Source organism: Phyllobates terribilis, unplaced genomic scaffold (assembly GCF_046119375.1).
Source record: "Phyllobates terribilis strain yellow unplaced genomic scaffold, ASM4611937v1 Scaffold_5__5_contigs__length_657084704, whole genome shotgun sequence".
Taxonomy (NCBI): Eukaryota; Metazoa; Chordata; class Amphibia; order Anura; family Dendrobatidae; genus Phyllobates; species Phyllobates terribilis.
The window spans coordinates 62,731,837-62,749,273 of record NW_027362765.1 but is presented as its reverse complement, the minus strand read 5'-3'; the positions used below and the strand labels follow the sequence as shown (position 1 = coordinate 62,749,273).

At 46.1% G+C, this 17,437-nt stretch overlaps 1 protein-coding gene and 1 pseudogene across 1 annotated transcript in view; one reads left to right on the top strand and one right to left on the bottom strand.

The window, feature by feature from the left end:
* LOC141271986 (uncharacterized) overlaps nt 1-17,437 on the bottom strand; it is a 1,184,418-nt gene that overhangs the window by 398,284 nt on the left and 768,697 nt on the right. The window lies entirely within an intron of this gene.
* Nucleotides 1-17,437, top strand: part of LOC141272038 (uncharacterized) — a 48,976-nt pseudogene that overhangs the window by 27,212 nt on the left and 4,327 nt on the right.

Genomic DNA, 17,437 nt, shown 5'->3' with positions numbered 1-17,437 from the left:
GTATATATGAGAGTCGCTTCCAGACTCCTCTAGCTGAGGATTATCTATAGAAGAACAAATGGAATAGCCTCTGAAATTCAGAATGCCAAATCCTTCTCTGCACCCCATCTTGACTGAAAAAAAAACAGGAATGTAGAAATTTTTGCAAATTTATTAAAAAAGAAAAACTGAAATATCACATGGTCATAAGTATTAAGACCCTTTGCTCAGACAGTCATATTTAAGTCACATGCTGTCTATTTCCTTGTGATCCTCCTTGAGATGGTTCTACTCCTTCATTGGAGTCCAGCTGTGTTTAATTAAACTGATAGGACTTGATTTGGAAAGGCAGACACCTGTCTATATAAGAGCTTACAGTGCATGTCAGAACAAATGAGAATCATGAGCTCAAGGGAACTGCCCAAGGAGCTCAGAGACAGAATTGTGGCAATTCACAGATCTGGCCAAGGTTACAAAAGAATTTCTGTATTACTCAAGGTTCCTAAGAGCACAGTGGCCTCCATAATCCTAGACCTGGCCATCCAGCCAAATTGAGCAATCGTGGGAGAAGAGCCTTGGTGAGAGAGGTAAAGAAGAACCACAAGATCACTGTGGCTGAGCTCCAGAGATGCAGTAGGGAGATGAGAGAAGGTTCCACAAAGTCAACTATCATTGCAACCCTCCACCAGTCGGGCCTTTATGGTAGAGTGGCCTGACAGAAGCCTCTCCTTAGTGCAAGACATATGAAAGCCTGCATAAAGTTTGCTCAAAAACACATGAAGGACTCCCAGACTATGTGAAATAAGATTCTCTGGTCTGATGAGAGGAAGATAGAATTATCACCAAAAAGTTCTAAGCGGTATGTGTCGAGAAAACCAGGCACTGCTCATCACCTGCCCAATACAATCCCAACAGTGAAACATGGTGGTGGCAGCATCATGCTATGTGGGTGTTTTTTAGCTGCAGGGAGAGGACGACTGGTTGCAATTGAAGGAAACGAATGCGGCCAAGTACAGAGATATCCTGGATGAAAACCTCTTCCAGAATGCTCAAGACCTCAGACTTAGCCGAAGGTTCACCTTCCAACAAGACAATGACCCTAAGCACACAGCTAAAATAACAAAGCAGTGGCTTCAGAACTACTCTGTGACCATTCTGGACTGGCCCAGCCAGAGCCCTGACCTAAACCTAATTAAGCATCTCTGGAGAGACCTGAAAATGGCTGTCCACCAACGTTCACCATCCAACCTGACGGAACTGGAGAGGATCTGCAAAGAAGAATGGCAGAGGATCCCCAAATCCAAGTGTGAAAAACTTGTTGCATAATTCCCAAGAAGACTCATGGCTGTACTAGCTCAAAAGGGTGCTTCTACTCAATACTAAGCAAAGGGTCTGAATAGTTATGACCATGTGATATTTCAGTTTTTCTTTTTTAATAAATTTGCAAAAATGTCTACATTTCTGTTTTTTTTTCAGTCAAGATGGGGTGCAGAGTGTACTTTAATGAGAAAAAAAATGAACTTTTTAGAATTTACCAAATGGCTACAATGAAATAAAGAGTGAAAAATTTAAAGGGGTCTGAATACTTTCTGTACCCACTATAGACTGCCGGTGGTGATGTATTCAGTGGCGGACTCTGACCAAATATATTTCTACAATTGTAGTAGAAGATGAAGATGTCGTCCTCATCATGAAGTAGTTATTCCTCATGTCACATGTAATGATTATGTCCTGCAGTATTGCTAATGCCGATTCCAGTGTCGGTAAATGAGACAAGGATTAGCGTTATGTAAGATGAGTCTATGAGAAATGTATTCAACTTCAGACTCCAAGGAGGAAACTGCTTGTTGTCTATGGCCTAAAATGTATAGGTTTTATTAGTATATGTAAAGAAGAAAACTAAATACTGTAAAATAATAAATCTCCTCATACAGTGGGGAAAATAAGTATTTCATACACTTTTGATTTTGCAAGTTTTCCCACCTACAAAGAATGGAGAGGTCTGTAATTTTTATCGCAGTTAAACTTTAACTGTGAGAGACGGAATCTTGAAAAAAAAATCCAGAAAATCACATTGTATAATTTTTACATAATTAATTTGCATTTTATTGCAATAAATAAGTATTTGGTACAATAGAAAAACAGAACTTAATATTTGATACAGAAACCTTTGTTTGCAATTACAGGTCAGACGTTTCCTGTAGTTTTTGACCAAGTTTGCACACACTGCAGCTTGGATTTTGGCCCACTCCTCCATACAGATCTTTCACGTTTTGGGGCTATCGCTGGGCAACATTGAGTTTCAGCTCCCTCCAAAGATTATTTTTATTGGGTTCAGGCCTGGAGACTGGCTAAGCCTCTCCAGAATCTTGAAATGCTTCTTACGGAGCCACTCCCAACCAAGACCCATCTTCAGTGCTTTTACTGAGGGAAGGAGGTTGTTGGCCAAAATCTTGCCACACATGACCCCATCCATCCTCCCTTCAATTATGGTGCAGTCATCTTGTCCCATTTTCAGAAAGGCCCCCCCTCCAAAGTATGATGTTTCCCCCACCATGCTTCACGGTTGTGAAGGTGTTTTTGGGGTTGCACTCATCTTTCTTCTTCCAAACACGTTGAGTGGAGTTGATACCAAAAAGTTCTATTTTGGTCTCATCTGACCACATAACCTTCTCCCATGCTTCCTCTTGATCATCCATAGTCATTGGTAAACTTCAAAAGGACCCTGACATGTGCTGGCAAGAGCAGGAGGATCTTGCGTGCTCTGCAGGATTTTAATCCATGACACGTAGTGTTTTACAAATGGTAATGTTTGAGACCGTGGTCCCAGCTCTCTTCAGGTTATTGACCAGGTCCTCCCGTGTAGTTCTGGGCTGATTCCTGACCTTTCTCAGAATCATCCTTACCCCACGAGGTGAGATCTTGCATGGAGCTCCAGATTGAGAAAGATTGACAGTCTTCTTGTGTTTCTTCCATTTTTCTAATAATTGTGCTAGCAGTTGTTGTGTCTTGTCACCAAGCTGCTTGCCTATTGTCCTGTAGCCCATCTTAGCATTGTGCAGGTCTACAATTTTGTCCCTGGTGTCCTTAGACTGCTCTTTGGTCTTGGCCACCGTGGAGAGGTTCGAGTGTGATTGTCACGGGTGTGTTGCCACGAAGATCGTCACGAGTACACAGCCTGACTTCTCGCAGCTGACTTGTTGGTGCTTTGTGTTTCTCGGCAGTGAGGGAGTTAATTCTCTCTCTCTGGGCTAGATGAGGTCCAGCCTCGCCCAGCTGCAATCAATACTTCTGTAGTTAGACTCCTTCATATACCTGCTGGTCTGTTTGGGAGGTGTCGGTGAAAGCATTTCATTCAGACTGACAGAGCGGATCGTGGTGTTTGGAGTTGCTGAGATAAGTGTATTTGGAAGTGTTTTTTCCCTTTCCTCGCTTTATCATTTATCTCCTTTCCCGTTGGTTTTCCCTCTGTTGTAGTTGAGAAGTTGTTTGTATGCAAGGTGGTTTTGGTTTTTCCCTTGTACTGTCTCGTTCGTCTAAATACTGTGTTTGGGCATATTATTTCTTGTTCCCTTTGGTTGTGATCGGGGTCCTTCTCAGGACTAGATTACTGAGGTGCAGGGATCTTCAGGAGGTAGGGGTTACGCTGGCGGCCTGGACCTCTGTACCTTTAACAGTACCTCCAGGTTGAGGGATTAGTCAGGGCCCCAGCTTAGGGTCAGCTTAGGCCTCCTACCTCCAGTATACAGAGACAGCGTGACATTTTCACCGACCCGCTTAGTTTTTCTCCAGCTACCATGGATCCAGTAGCCGGTCTAGCTCGGCAATTGCAGAGTTTGTCCATGGAGCTGGCGGACGTTAGGTCCAAGGTTTGGCATCCTCAGGAGCAAGCCGGACCAGAACCTAAAGTAGCTCTCCCTGATAGGTTCACTGGGGGGCGGGACAAGTTTTTTGTTTTCCGGGAGGCATGTAAATTGTACTTTCGGCTGCGGCCTCGGTCATCGGGGAGTGAAGAACAAAGGGTGGGAATTGTCATCTCGCTCCTACAAGGGGACCCACAATCTTGGGCGTTCTCTCTTCCCCCGGGTTCCCCGGCTCTCCAGTCAGTGGATAGGTTTTTCGCTGCCCTGGGACTCGTATATGATGACCCAGATCGGATCTCCCTTGCTGAGTCTAAGTTACGTAGGATCCAGCAGGGAGATCGTCCGGCGGAGGAATTCTGTTCGGAGTTCCGTAGGTGGGCCACGGACACCCAGTGGAATGACCCGGCTCTTAGGAGCCAGTTTTGTCATGGTTTATCCGACAAATTGCAGGATGTGTTGGCACAGTATGACTCTCCCGTGTCTCTGGAAGCCGCTATGGCCCTTGCTATTCGCGTGGACAGACGGCTTCGGGAGAGGTGCGGGATAACTCTACCCCCTGTGATGACTCCACCTCCTACAAGGTCCCCTCATATGGTGGTTCCCCTGGTCAGTCCTGAGGAGCCTATGCAATTAGGAGGGACATCATTTCGGGGGAGGGGACCGGTGGTGCGCCATAAGACAGGAAGGTGTTTCTTCTGCGGGAGAAAGGGACATTTTATTGGGGGGTGTCCATCCCGTCCCTTGCAGAGTGAAGAGTCGTCGGAAAACTGTTGATCCCAGGTTGTGTGGTGGACGGCAATCTGGGAGTAGGTATTTCGTCCCTAGGTTCGTCTCAGTTTCTCGTACCGGCGGAGGTGGTGGTGGGTACGAGAACTGAGAGGATATCTGTTCTTCTGGATAGTGGGGCCGGGGCTAATCTGGTTGATGCTCGGTTTGCCCGGGTTCAAGGTATGCGGTTGAGTGAGTTGGCTAAACCCATTCCCATATTCTCGATCGATGCCAGGCCTCTCGGGCAGGGAAGTTTTTTGCAAGCTGTGCATGACGTAAAACTTCAAGTGGGGGCAATACATAAAGAACTGTTGTCTTGCTACGTGTTGGAGGGTCTTCCCACTCCTATTGTGTTGGGTCTTCCTTGGTTAGCTAAGCATAACCCGGTTATTAATTGGCAAACCAGGGAGATAAGCCAATGGAGTAAATTCTGTAATAAAAACTGCATGAACACGGTCATTGGTGCGGTTACTCCTTGGGTTTTACCTCCATTTCTGGCGGACTTTGAGGATGTATTCTCGGAGAATGGGTGTCAGGAACTACCTCCTCATCGCGTGTATGACTGTTCTGTAAAACTGCTCCCTGAGGCCAAGTTACCTAAAGCTAGGTTGTATAACCTTTCTGGTCCTGAGAGGCAGGCCATGAAGGATTATATCTCAGAAAGTCTGGCTAAGGGGCATATTAGACCTTCATCTTCACCGGTGGCTGCGGGGTTCTTCTTTGTTAAGAAGAAAGATGGAGGCCTACGCCCTTGCCTGGATTTCCGTGAACTTAATCGGATTACGGTCCGAGATCCGTATCCGCTCCCACTTATTCCCGATCTCTTTAATCAGATCGTGGGCGCCAAATGGTTCTCTAAGTTGGATCTCAGGGGGGCGTACAATCTGATTAGGATGAAGGAGGGGGATGAGTGGAAGACGGCGTTTAACACTCCGGAGGGGCATTATGAGAACCTTGTCATGCCATTCGGTCTGACTAATGCCCCGGCGGTGTTCCAACACTTTGTTAATGACATTTTTCGCCGCTTGGTGGGACAGTTTGTTGTCATATATCTGGATGATATCCTAATTTACTCGCCGGATCTGGTGTCTCATCAGGAGCACGTTAGGCAGGTGTTACAGATTTTGCGGGATAATAAACTGTATGCCAAGTGGGAAAAGTGTGTGTTCGCCGTACAGGAACTCCAGTTTTTAGGCTTCCTGGTTTCAGCGTCCGGTTTTCGTATGGACCCTGGGAAAGTGCGGGCAGTTCTTGAGTGGGATCGGCCAGAGAATCTTAAGGCACTACAACGTTTCCTGGGGTTTGCTAATTATTACCGAAAGTTCATTCGTAATTTCTCGTCCATGGTTAAGCCTCTCACTGACATGACTAAAAAGGGTACGGATTTTTCTAGGTGGTCTGACAAGGCTTGTCAAGCATTCTCCTCTTTGAAAAAATGTTTTGCCTCGGCACCCATACTCATTCAACCTGATGCGTCTCAGCCATTCATTGTAGAGGTAGACGCTTCCGAGGTAGGGGTGGGAGCAGTATTGTCACAGGGTTCGTCCCCTGGTAAGTGGCATCCGTGCGCCTTTTTCTCTAAAAAATTGTCGTCCGCTGAGAGGAATTACGATGTCGGCAATAGGGAACTCTTGGCCATTAAGTTAGCTTTTGAGGAGTGGCGCCATTTTTTGGAGGGGGCAGTTCATCCGGTCACCATCATCACCGATCACAAGAACCTGCTATATCTGGAGTCCGCGAAACGTCTGAATCCCAGACAAGCTAGGTGGTCATTGTTTTTTACCAGGTTTAATTTTGTCGTTACATATCATCCTGGGTCAAAAAATGTAAAGGCGGATGCCTTATCTCGTAGTTTCCCTGGGGCCGGGAATACGGACGACCCGATTCCTATCCTTCAGGAGGGGGTGGTGGTCTCGGCAGTATGCTCTGAGCTGGAGGAGGAGGTATTGGAGGCTCAGGGGGACGCCCCTGTTGGACCTCCAGGGAGACTGTTTGTTCCAGATCAGTTGCGACAGAAGGTGATCGAGGCACACCATAACTCAGTTTTTGCAGGACACCCGGGGAGTAAAGCAACTGTGGATCTCCTCTCGCGTCGGTTTTGGTGGCCTAACTTACATAAGGAGGTGGTAACTTTTGTCGCGTCCTGTGGGGTTTGTGCGCGCTCTAAGACCTCACATACCCGTCCGTCTGGGGCCCTCTTACCTTTGAAGATCCCGGGGCGTCCTTGGACTCATCTGTCTATGGACTTTATTACGGACCTCCCTCCGTCTTCGGGTAAAACGGTCATACTTGTTGTAGTGGACAGGTTCAGCAAGATGGCACATTTTATCGCTCTTCCGGCTCTCCCTAATGCTAAAACTCTTGCGCAGGTGTTCATTGGGGAGATTGTGAGGCTTCACGGGGTACCCTCCGAGGTGGTGTCTGATCGGGGGTCTCAGTTTGTGTCCAAGTTCTGGAAGGCGTTTTGTGCACGGCGGGGGATGCAGTTGGCATTCTCATCGGCTTTTCATCCTCAGACCAATGGTCAGACGGAACGTATGAACCAGAGCTTGGAGACATATCTCCGGTGTTTTGTGTCAGAGAACCAGGAGGACTGGGCTTCTTTCTTACCTCTGGCAGAGTTTGCTCTTAATAATAGGCGGAGCGAGTCCACTGGTAAGTCCCCGTTTTTTGGGGCATATGGTTTTCACCCCCAGTTTTGTACTTTCAGTGGGGGGGGCTCTTCGGGGGTTCCTGAGGAGGAACGATTTTCCTCATCACTCGCTTCAGTATGGAGAGGGGTGCTGAAGAATCTGAATACTATGGGGAACCGATACAAATGTATGGCTGATAGGAGGAGAGTGTCTGGTCCGGACCTAAGTGTGAACGATCGGGTATGGTTGTCTACCAGGAATATAAAACTTAAGGTTCCCTCCTGGAAACTGGGTCCCAGGTTCATCGGGCCGTACAGAATCAGTTCTATTATTAATCCGGTGGCATTCCGTCTTGACCTCCCCCCTACGTTTAAAATTCACAACGTGTTTCACAGATCATTACTTAAGAGGTTTGTGGCGCCGGTGGTACCGTCACTTTTACCTCCCCCTCCAGTGGTTGTCAATGGTAACTTGGAGTTCCAGGTATCGAGGGTCATTGATTCACGCTTTAATCGCCGGTCCCTTCAGTACCTGGTTCATTGGAAGGGGTATGGTCCTGAGGAGAGGATGTGGGTTCCTGCGTCGGATATTAACGCTGACCGATTAGTTCGGGCCTTCCACACGACTCACCCGGATAAACCTGGCCCTGAGGGTCCGGAGGCCCCTCGTAGAAGGGGGGGTACTGTCACGGGTGTGTTGCCACGAAGATCGTCACGAGTACACAGCCTGACTTCTCGCAGCTGACTTGTTGGTGCTTTGTGTTTCTCGGCAGTGAGGGAGTTAATTCTCTCTCTCTGGGCTAGATGAGGTCCAGCCTCGCCCAGCTGCAATCAATACTTCTGTAGTTAGACTCCTTCATATACCTGCTGGTCTGTTTGGGAGGTGTCGGTGAAAGCATTTCATTCAGACTGACAGAGCGGATCGTGGTGTTTGGAGTTGCTGAGATAAGTGTATTTGGAAGTGTTTTTTCCCTTTCCTCGCTTTATCATTTATCTCCTTTCCCGTTGGTTTTCCCTCTGTTGTAGTTGAGAAGTTGTTTGTATGCAAGGTGGTTTTGGTTTTTCCCTTGTACTGTCTCGTTTGTCTAAATACTGTGTTTGGGCATATTATTTCTTGTTCCCTTTGGTTGTGATCGGGGTCCTTCTCAGGACTAGATTACTGAGGTGCAGGGATCTTCAGGAGGTAGGGGTTACGCTGGCGGCCTGGACCTCTGTACCTTTAACAGTACCTCCAGGTTGAGGGATTAGTCAGGGCCCCAGCTTAGGGTCAGCTTAGGCCTCCTACCTCCAGTATACAGAGACAGCGTGACAGTGATTGATTATGTGGACAGGTGTCTTTTTATACAGGTAACGAATTCAAACAGGTGTAATTAATAGTGGTAATGAGTGCAGAGTAGGAGGGCTTCTTAAATAAAAACTAACAGGTCTGTCAGAGACAAAATTCTTGGTGATTCGTAGGTGATCAAATAATTAATTTGCATTTTATTGCCTGAAATAAGTATTTTAAAATCATACAATGTGATTTTCTGGTTTTTATTTTTACATTCTGTCTCTCACAGTTGAAGTGTAAAATTACAGACCTCTCCATTCTTTTTAGGTGGAAAAACTTGCAAAATCGGCAGTGTATCAAATACTTATTTTATCCACTGTATGTTTCCCTTATTATCTCCAGCAATTGTATTATTACCTATGGTTTTTATGATATTATATCAATTCATCTTCTCATTCAGGTCTCTACAATATCAGATCCGGTCAGTGCACTTTTTCTATATAAGAATTTTTTTTCTGAATTGCCCATCAAGGATGGATATTGACAGAAACAAGATGGCAGAGAGGATATTACGCCTCACCCTAGAAATCCTCTTCTGGCTTACTGGAGAGGTGAGAGATTCTGATGACGTCACAATACATCATTCTTATCTATGGGAATAACAGATGGACAGAACTGGAGAGGTGAGGACTCTGGAAATGTCTGTAGTGAGATTTATGAATGTATCTCTCCATAACCAGGACTACACAGTAGTGAAGAAGACCTCTAGTGAGCGCTGTCAGGACCCTGTGTCCGAAGGATGGCGAAGATTCCTGAGCCCAGTCACGGGGCCTCCTGCTCAACCCCTGATACTTGAGGACATCAATTACCAGAAAATAATAGAACGGACCTACAGGATGATTGAGCTGCTGACTGGAGAGGTGACACTGCTGGGAATGCTGGGAAATTATACAGTACCACTATGAATGAATCGGGGGGTGACGGTATCATTGTATGTGTCAGGTTCCTATAAGGTGTCAGGATGTTGCTGTCTATTTCTCCATGGAGGAGTGGGAGTATTTAGAAGGACACAAAGATCTGAACAAGGACGTCATGATGGAGGTTCCCCAACCCCTCACATCACCAGGTAATAGACAGGACTAAATACACACTGCTTATAATTATCTGTATGTAAAGAATGAATTCAATCCCTGTATTTATTTCTTCCAGTTCTATCCAGTAAGAGGACAACACCAGAGAGATGTCCTCATCCTCTTCTTCCACAGGACTGTAAACAAGAAGATCCCGATGTTCCTCAGGTTCATCAGGTAGATGGAGAGAAGGTGTCATGAGATCTCCCCTATGATGTGTAGAAGGCTGTGAAGGTCTTGTGTTCAGTGTTGTTTTATCCACCAGTATTATATGTTTTATACTTGTGTAATGAGAACAGTACAGATGGCAGGATTAGAACTGATAATAGATGTAACTTCTCCATCTGTCCATGACTCTTACAATATTTCTTTCAGGGTAAAGATCTGCCCCATATTAATACTACAGAGACATATGTAAGGGGTGGTGAGCAGTGTAAAGAGGAGATTCCTACAGATAACCACCCAGGTGAGTAGTAACCACTAAATGCAGAGAAATCACAAATTCTTCTCAGTCACCGGCTGTGGCTGCTTTATCGGTGGTGTAGTCTGGCCGTATCACAATCATGTGATCATCATTTTGGCGCTAAAGCAGAACATATTCCTCCATCCGAAAATGTTTACATTATTTTGAGAAATTGTGAAAGCCCTTTTCTATAGAACTTAGAACGTGGAAGATCCTCCTACCCCGTGGGATTTTAAAATGATGACTTTTACCAGCCTAGAACAGTAAACTACAAAGCCAAATGTCTGCGTAGGTAGAATGTGCTGACAAGCTAGAAAATCACATGAATTAAATTATCATGATGGGCTTGTAAGAGAAAGCGGAGGGTAATGATGCTGTAGGCTTCCTAGGTCCCTGATATCTTATTGGATGAATATACCTTCTTTCCCTTCTGTGCTGCTGAATGTTCTCATATGGTCTCTACAAGACCAGGTTCAGTCTTTCTAGCCAAACTTTGCTTTTATGATCGACAACATTAAATGTGCAGTGAGGGCCAAGTATGAATTTCTGTACAATAACAACAGAGTTTCCCTTTATTCTGACTTTTCAATTTCATCTGATAGAAAATATTGGCTCTTACGATAGTTTAGATTGCCAAGAACCACCAAGCCCCATACTCTAATTACCCCAGAGAGGTTTCACCACTAGTTACTCATTTTTTTTTACTGATGAAGACTATTAAGTTTAATAATTTCAGTAGATGTGTTATTGTCTATATTCACAGTTTTCCCATCAGCCTTTAATCCCTCTACGTGGATCTGGACTTACACAGAGACCGCTAGGTTGGGCCACAGTGTTACCTGCTGTTCTCTAATGTGAGATGCAAGAACAATAGTCAGGTAGACGGATCAGAATCAGGAGGGCAGAGAAAACACAAAATCAGAAGACAAAAGAGTAGTCAGTAAACGGGCCGAGGTCACAAAGGGAAACAAATACACAACCTAGGAGTTGAGCACAGATGTCACAGGTGTCTCAGAAGTGACAGTCGCCCTGCAGTTGGTTGCAGAAAATCTCTTCATTTGGCATTACAGACACCTTCTTAGCTGTCTCACTCTAGGACCCAGCGGCTCTCTCCCCCTGGCTAATTGATACCCAGGCCTGAGTGTTTAAATACTTGCTGTTCGCTACAAGGAGGCGCCGGTAATATTCACTTGTTCTCTTGTGAAGGCTTGGAGCTGTTGCAGTCTGCTTACTTCCTCTTTGATGCTTGGAGGACGTTAGGAGTAATCTCTCTGAAGTCGGCTCAAGCTAACTTACTTTTCCCCGTGTTTGTCTCCTTTGTGGTCTTTAGTTGCTAGTGGAGACTGACTAATGCTCACCCCCCCCCCCCCCTTCCCTATCCAGGGCCAAGTGCTAGGGAAATACAGGGTTTAGGTTCCTGTGCGGCGATTGGTGAGGAACCAATATAGGGACGATAGGGAGACAGGGTGATATCAGATTAGCCTAGGAGGTCTCCACTCCTCCTTTCCCTAGAGTTGGGGCTCCCTTCCCCTCTTCCCTTCATGTTGCATTTAGTCTTTCCCACACCTTGCGTGAATACAGAGGACTGAACCAGAGGAGAACAAGGCTGTATCTGGCAGCTTCCGGCAATATGCTTCAAGCTTTAGTAGGGTGTGGTACTTTTCAACTTGCTGAAGTAGGGAGCAGATTACTTCAGCTGAACAACACACACACTCACACAGCCCGACTGGATGGTACTGCAGGTGAGGTCCCAGGCACCCTAACCTTAGTGGCTGGACAGAGCCTGTGGCTTGTGCTACCCAGAGCTTTTGGTTCAGACGTCTCCTCCATCACTAGCGCTGCCTGCAGCATGAATAAGGTGGTACCTGGTGACAGAAGCAGACGTCACAGGAGCAGATCTGAGAAGATGGGACACCCCATTTGCAGAAACCCTAATATGAAAAAATGGCAGAAAACCAGAGCAGTAGAAATCCCCATAAAGTGACTCCATTTTGGAAATTATAACCCTCAGTGAATTAAACTATAGGAGTAGTGACTATTTTGACTTCACAGTCACTCTCCGGAAATTAGTGGATGTTGGAGAGTGAAAATTGTAAATATACTATTTTATTACCCAACACATAGTGCCCAGATTGTGTTCCAGGAGACACACACTGTAAACTAAGTGGGTTTTTCTCACTATAGTCACGCAAAATGCATAGATGCTAAATGTCGTTTGCGCGCACTGCAAGGCTCAGAAGTAAGGGGGAGATTTGTCTTTGGGAGAGTGGATATTGCGGATTGGTTTATGGAAGCCATGTTTATTCTCAAGAGCCTTTGAACCACTAATAATGTGAAAACCTCTGTTTTTCCACTGACAGATGATGGACCTGAGTGGCAGCTTGATTTTTGCGCGATGAGTAGAAGTTTTTATTGCTATTATTTTTGCTTACATAACATGGCTTTTTATTCCATATTTGGGAGGCAAAATGAACAGTTGAACAGACCGCTGATGATCTGGCCAATTATTTCAAAGAAAAAATTGACCATATCCGACAGGAAATTTTCTCCCAATCCCCAAATGTTACACATGCTCCTACCTCCCACATTGCATCTTGCTCACTTTGCGACTTCAAACCAGTCACGGAAGAAGAAGTGACAAGGCTCCTTGCATCTTCTCACAATACCACCTGCACCAGTGACCCTATTCTATCACATCTCCTTCAGTCCCTTTCTCCAGCTGTCACCACTCCCCTAACTAAAATATTCAGCCTCTCCCTCTCATCTGTTTTTTTTCCCTCCTTTTTTAAACACGCCAGCATACATCCATTACTTAAAAAAACATCCATTGACCTGAACTGCATGGACAACTACAGACCTGTTTCCAATCTTCCCTTTATCTCTAAACTCCTGAACTCCTAATCCACTCCAGTCAAATCCGCTATCTTTCAGATCACTCCCTTCTTGACCCTTTACAGTCTGGTTTCCGCTCTTTAGACTCTACTAAAACTGCACTCACTAAAGTCGCTAATGATCTACTAACAGCTAAATGTAATGGTCATTACTCCCTGCTGATTCTCCTGGCTCTCTCTGCAGCATTCGACACTGTGGATCACCAGCTCCTGCTCACTATGCTTTGCCCTATTGGCCTCTAGGACGCTGTTCTCTCTTCGTTGTCCTCCTACCTCTCTGACCGCTCCTTCACTGTGTCTTTTGCTGGCTCCTCTTCCTCTCCCCTTCCCTTTATTGTCGGGATTCCTCAAGGATCAGTCCTAGGCCCCCTTCTTTTCTCCTTTATATACCGCTCCTATTGGACAAACAATCAGCAGATTTGGTTTCCAGCACCATCCCTATTCTGACGACACCGAATTATACACCTCTTCTCTGGACATCACCCCTGCATTATTACAAAATACCAGTGATTGTATTTCTGCTGTCTCTAACAATATGTCCTCTCTTTATCTAAAATTGAATCTGTCAAAAACTGAACTACTCGCATTTCCTCCCTCCACTAACCTACCAATGCCCGATATTGCCATCTCCGTTTGTGGCTCCACCATTATTCCCCAGCAACATGCCCCCTGTCTTGGGGTCATAGTTGATTCAGATCTTTCCTTCACTCCTAACATCAAATCACTCGCTCGCTCGTGTCATCTACACCTCAAAAACATCTCTAGAATCAGAACTTTTCTTACCGTTGACTCGACAAAAACTCTTACTGTACCTCTTACTCATTCTCGTCTGGACTGTTGCAACTCTTTGCTAATCGGTCTCATTCTTTCTAAACTTTCCCCTCTCCAATCCATCCTGAACGCAGCAGCGAGGATCATATTCCGCACCAACCGATACACCGATGCCTTTTCCCTGTGTCAGTCATTGCACTGGTTGCCCATCCAATACAGAGTTCACTCTTATCACTCTTACCCACAAAGCTTTCCACGATTCAGCACCACTCTACATCTCCTCACTCGTCTCAGTCTACCCCCTACCCATGCCTTCCGCTCTGCTAATGACTTAAAACTAAAATCCTCCATAATCCGAACTTCCCACTCCCGTCTCCAAGATTTCTTGCATGCTGCGCCAATTCTTTGGAATACACTACCAAGGACAATTCGATTAATTCCCAATACCCACAGTTTTAAGTGTGCCCTAAAAACCCATTTCTTTAGTCTGGCCTATCATCTCAACATACTTATCTAACTGTCCCAGTTTGGCCCATATTAACATTTTCTCCAAAATCATGTTATGGCTGTATTTTACAATATATGTACATTTTACCTTTTGTATCTCTCCTATTTCCTTATAGACTGTAAGCTTGCGAGCAGGGCCCTCACTCCTTTTAATATCTGAGTTATGCTTATTCTGTAACGTCTTTTTGTCTGTACAAGCCCCCTAAAATTGTAAAGTGCTGCGGAATATGTTGAAAGTTATTATTATTTATTTATATTTCGCCATTGATTCCATGGTGCTGTACATAAGGAGGGGTTACAAATCAAATACAGATATCACTTACAGTAACAAATAAACAATGATAGACTGGTACAGAGGGAAGAGGACCCTTCCCTTGCGGGTTTACATTCTACAGGAATGGGGAAGGAGACAGTAGGTTGGGGGGTTGCAGTAGCTCCGTTGTTGTTGAGGAGGCATCAGGCAAGGTCATGGCAGGCTGTAAGCTTGTTTGAAGAGATGGGTTTTCAGGTTCCATCTGATGGATCCAAGAGTGGCGGATAATCGGACGTGTTGAGGCACAGAATTCCATAGGATGGGGAATATTCGGGAGAAATCTTGGAGGCGATTGGGCAAGGAATGAATAAGTGTGGAGACGAGAAGGAGGCCTTGGGAAGGCCTGATATTACGTAAGGGAATGTATCTTGACATTAGTTCAGAGATGTACGGAGGAGAGAGGTTATGAATGGCTTTGTAGGTCAGTGTTAATAGTTTGAACTGGATACGCTGGGCAATTGGGAGCCAGTGAAGGGATTTGCAAAGGGGGATAGCAGAGATGAACCAGTCGCGCAGCAGAGTTAAGGATGGACTGGAGGGGTGCGAGAGTGTTAGCAGGAAGGCCACAGAGGAGGATGTTGCAGTAGTCGAGGCGGGAGATGATGAGGGCTTGCACAAGCAGTTTAGTCGATTGAGGGATGAGGAAAGGACGGATTCTGGAAATATTTTTGATCTGGAGGTGGCGAGAGCTTGGATGTGGGGTTTAAAGGACAGGGCCGAGTCAAGGGTTACTCCGATGCAAGAGATTGCCGGTGCTGGGGAAAGTGTGGTGTCATTTATTGTGATAGAAAGGTCAGGTGGGGAAGATATGCGAGATGGGGGAAAGATGATGAGTTCAGTTTTGTCCACATTGAGCTTGAGGAAGAGGGAGGAGAAGAAGGAGGATATGGCTGCTAGAAATGCTGGGATTCTGGACAGCAGAGAGGTGACATCTGGGCAAGAGAGGTAGATCTGGGTGTCATCAGCGTACAGATGGTACTGGAAGCCATAGGATTTTATGAGCTGTCCCAGGCCAAGGGTACAGATTGAGAAGAGTAAGGGTCCTAGGACAGAGCCTTGAGGGACTCAAACAGAGGGGGCGGGGTGAGGAGGTAGTGTGGGAATGGGAGACCCTAAATGTGCGGTTAGAAAGGTATGAAGAGATCCAAGATAGGGCAAGGTTTTTGACGACAAAGGAAGAGAGGATCTGTAGTAGGAGGCAGTGGTCAACTGTGTCGAAAGCAGAGGACAGGTCAAGAAGAAGGAGTGCAGAGAATTATCTGTAAGTAAGCCATTGGTGATTTTGGTAAGGGCAGTTTTAGTGGAATGGTGGGGGCGGAAGCCGGATTGTCGGTTGTCGAAGAGAGAGTTAGATGAGAAGTGAGAGGAAAGCTCAAGGAGTTTGGAGGCAAATGGGAGCAGCGATATGGGGCGGTAGCTGGACAAGGTGGTTGGGTCGATGGGTGGCTTTTTGAGGATGGGCATGATTGTGGCATGTTTGAAGGCAACGGGGAAGGTACCAGAAGTTAGTGATAGGTTTAAGAGATGGATTAAGGATGGGATGAATGTGGGGTGAGGTTGGGTAGGAGGTGGGATGGGATGGGGTTGAGTGCTCAAGTGGTGAGGTGTGATTTGGAGAGGAGACGAGTAAGGTCTCCTTCCGTGATGTTGGGAAGGGAGGTTATGGGGGAAGGGCAATGGTCTGGAAAACAAAGGGGTTGTGGTGGTCGAACAATGAAGGCTTGCCTTTTTGGTCAATCTTGTTTTTGAAGTGTGTGGCAAACGCCTCAGCAGAGATGACGGAGGTCGGAGGAGGCAGTGGAGGGCGGAGGAGAGATTTAAAAGTGTTGAATAGCTGTTTGGGGTTGTAGGATAAGGAAGATATGAGTGTTGTGAAGTAGGCCTGTTTAGCAGAGGTGAGGGCTGATTTGAATGCGAGTGTTGCTTGTTTGAATGTAGTGAAGTCATCTTGAGAATGTGTTTTCTTCCAACGCCGCTCTGCAACCCTGGATGCTTGTCAAAGCTGTTTAGTAAGGTTGTTGTGCCAGGGTTGCCTATTGACTTGTCGTGCTCTGCCATGCATAAGAGGGGCGAGCGAGTCAATAGCTGATGCAAGAGTGGCATTGTAGAAAGCAGTGGCGCTCTGTGTGTCCTGGAGCGAAGATATGGATGTCAGTGGTAGAATAGAGTCAGAGCGTGTGGGAGTGTCTAGATGTGCAAGGTTTCTGTGGGGATGTGCTAGTTGCTAGACATGGGTGACAGGTGAGGAGGACAGGGATGAGAACGTGAGTAGATGGTGGTCAGATAGGGGTAGGGGGGAGGTTGTAAGGTTAGATAGGGAACAGAGTCGGGTGAAGATGAGGTCTAGTATGTGTTCCGTCTGTGTGGGTGGCTGAGGAGGACCACTGAGTAAGTCCAAAGGATGAAGTAAGCGACAAGAGTTTGGATGCTGCTGGCTGGCGAGTGTCAGTGGGGATTTTGAAATCGCCCATGATGATTGTGGGAATGTCAACAGAGAAAAAGTAAAGAAGCCAGGTGGAGAATTGGTCAATAAAGGCAGTGACCGGACCTGGAGGTCGGAATATGACAGCCACTTGGAGGTTGGAGGGAAAGTACACTTCAAAAGAAGGGAGAATAAGGGAGGGTAGACGTGGGATAGGGCTAAAAGTGCAGTTGGTAGAAAGGAGAAGACCTGCTCCTCCACCATGTCTGTTTCCAGGGCGAGGAGTGTAGGTGATGTGGAGGCCACTGTAACACAGCGCAGCAGGGGAGTCAGTGTCGGAGGGTGTCAGCCATGTCTCTGTGATGCCCAGGAAGGAGAAATTGTGAGAGGTAAAGAGGTCGTGGACAAAATGGAGCTTGTTGCAGACA